The following is a 2831-nucleotide window of genomic DNA, read 5'->3' as shown; positions in this document are numbered from 1 at the left end:
TCCACATTCATCCTGCATGGATAGCCTATACTTCTGAGAGCTGTATGTAACAGTAACAGAAGTCATCAGTTCAGTTTGGAAAGCACACAGAGAATATCACACATGCACTGCCCCTCACCAATTAACTGTTGGGATATTTCTTTGTATATTAAACTTCTTAATTCCATAGAGCTTTGCTGGTGGTTAGTGGTGTTCATCTTCTGAAGCTGGTTTAAATGTTTATGCTTTCAAACAGACACAGACAGACAGACAGACAGACAGACACAGAGGATGAGAGAGACACAGACAGACAAACAGGCATACACACACACACACACACACACACACACACACACACACACACACTCACAGTTCCAGGCTTGCTTTTTCCAGGAAATATAAGCTATTTATCATTCAGATGTTCATAGGTCAGAACAATATTCTCTCTCCTCTCTTTCACCTACAGAAGCACATGTGACACAGCAACCACACCTATGAAGCCTCTAGGGGCTATGATGTTTTATGGGCTTATATTTGTGTCCTACATCTCCAAGTTTGTAAAATCATTTTTACCTCAGGTGTTACTAATGTGTATGCTGTTCATTTTCCTGAGCTTAGAGCTCATCATTTCATGTTTTTTTGTGATGCTATATGAAAGCTTTATTTCCGTATCTCAACAATTAGTCTCCATTCGGTTGGCAATGACATTTGATTTCTTTGAAAAGAATTATGCTTCTTCCATTGCTGAACTTTCAGTGAGAGGTTACATCCAGACACCACAAATATGACAAATAGACAGAGAAAACATGTAACTAGAGACCCCACTTTCCAGTGGAAGCAGTCTGCTCAGAAGTGTCCAGTGGTGGAGGCAACATCTTTGACCTTTACAACATTTCCACCTCTGTTCTGATATTGAACTGGGAGCCTGAAACTCCTTGTAAACTTTCTAATAAGTTTCCTTCCTAATATGTTAGTATATCATTTTATGTTGATAGCAATAAAAACACAGTGTCTGATTCAGTGCATTAAGAACATATAAGATATTAAACACATGATTTCCATAGGGACTATGAAAAAAAGTGTAGCCGGCCACGAGTCGAACGGGTTCACCTGGAAAGAGGGCTGGGAACGAAAATGGGATGGAGAGCAAGAAAAAATGAAGCCAGACAAAGTTCTCTGATCAAGGCTCGATGGTTTAATGTTAAGCTTTCAATTTAAAGGGGAAGACCCCGCCCGAACCCTTCCTAGTTTCAGCCTGCAGAGTTGTGTGGGATAATCCGTTCTTGTTCTTGGTCACGGGTCAAGGCCGGAGATGTCTCAAGACAAGCCCTGGGACAGTTCTTCTTTCAAGTTCCTGTAGCAGGATCCAAGTCCAGCCAAGGTGGGTGACTCCACCTAGGTGTCTATTGATATGCAGCCAAGGTGGTTAGTTCCACCTAGGTCCTATTATCTGGTCTATTGTGGTAAACAAGGTCTTGGGCCTGCTCAAGGCTGGAAGAAGGGCACAAAAAAGTACTATAGATTCACAGTGTAATAAAGACAAAGGAGCCTGGTTTGGTGGCTCATGCCTTCAATTCTAGCACTTCAGAAGTGGAGACAAATGGATACTGAGTTCAAAGTCCTCAGAGCCCTGTTAGAGGTGTGTATGCATGAGATCCTAATTCCAGTCAAGTTGACAATGAAAATTTTCTCTTACTGAATCACTAATAAAGGAAACTGTCAGAGAAGTCAAAGGTATAAATAAAGATAAAGAGTGTAGTTACGGGGATCAAGACAATGACTCACCTTACTGCAGGAAATGTATGAGTCCTACATGTATTTTGTACAAAAGAGATGGTGGAGAGAGGGGCCAGCTTGAGAGAAGTTGATTTTTTGTTTGGTTTTGCTTTTTATTTTTTCTCATTGGGATGTAAATGACTTCTAAAATTCTTTTGCTTACTTTTGAGATTGTAATATAATTATCTATATTCCCTTTCCTCCCTCCAAACCCTCTCATATAGCCCTCTCCACTCACCTTCAAATTCATAGCCTAATTTTTCACTTATTGTTATTATGCATATATGTAAATATATGAATATAAATGTATATTCATAAGTATATCCTGCTGAGTCCATATAGTGTGACTTGTACATGTGTCTTCAAAGCTGACCATTTGGCACTGGAGATCCAATTGGTGTCCTCATTCCTTGTAAAGACCCCTACTGCTTCCAACTTTCCGCCATTGCCTATACTTCTCTTCAAAAGTTTGGTTGAGGCACTGTGACCTTATCTGGTCTGGCGTGTTCATTGGTATCATCCTTGCTCAGCTCATGTTTGTAGGACTTTGAGGGTGTAGCTTCTGGTGTTACTAGGAGAAACAATCTCACAGCAAAATCTCTTATGCATTTTCTCGTTGAGTGTTCTCCCTTCCTGTTCTGCAATATTCCCTGAGCCTTTGGTGCAGAAGTATTTTATGAATGTATCTATCCAGACTGTGCTCCATAACACAGTAGTTTGACTGGTATGGTTTTTGATTGTGGTCTCTGCCTGTCCTAAAGAGAGATTTCCTTAGTGAAGTGTGAGGACTACATTTATAAAGGTAGACTTTGGAGGAGGATAGAGGAAGTCTGAGAATCAACCACGGCTAATATGATCTTGTTCTTCATAAACAGAATGGAGAATAAAGAGCATAGTTAAACTCATCACTTTGCTACATGCTTCTGAGAGACCAGATGAACTCCATCTTGGGTTCAGACTCCATCTTAGAGAATCTGACCTAAGGTTGAACATAAGTTAACCAACAAGCTTGCAACTAGCACAGTCTCCAGGTTACTCTCTAACAAGCCTGCTCCTGGCACTTGACTCCTTAACAA

At 40.5% G+C, this 2831-nt stretch overlaps 1 pseudogene; it reads right to left on the bottom strand.

Moving 5' to 3' along the window:
* Positions 1 to 374: 374 nt before the first annotated feature.
* On the bottom strand, positions 375 to 490 carry LOC114638537 (annotated as a pseudogene).
* Between the last annotated feature and the right edge of the window lie 2341 nt (positions 491 to 2831).

This window comes from Grammomys surdaster, unplaced genomic scaffold (genome assembly GCF_004785775.1).
Source record: "Grammomys surdaster isolate TR1022 unplaced genomic scaffold, NIH_TR_1.0 125604, whole genome shotgun sequence".
NCBI lineage: Eukaryota > Metazoa > Chordata > Mammalia > Rodentia > Muridae > Grammomys > Grammomys surdaster.
Note: the sequence above shows the minus strand (reverse complement) of the source record. Positions and strands in the feature narration are given on the sequence as shown.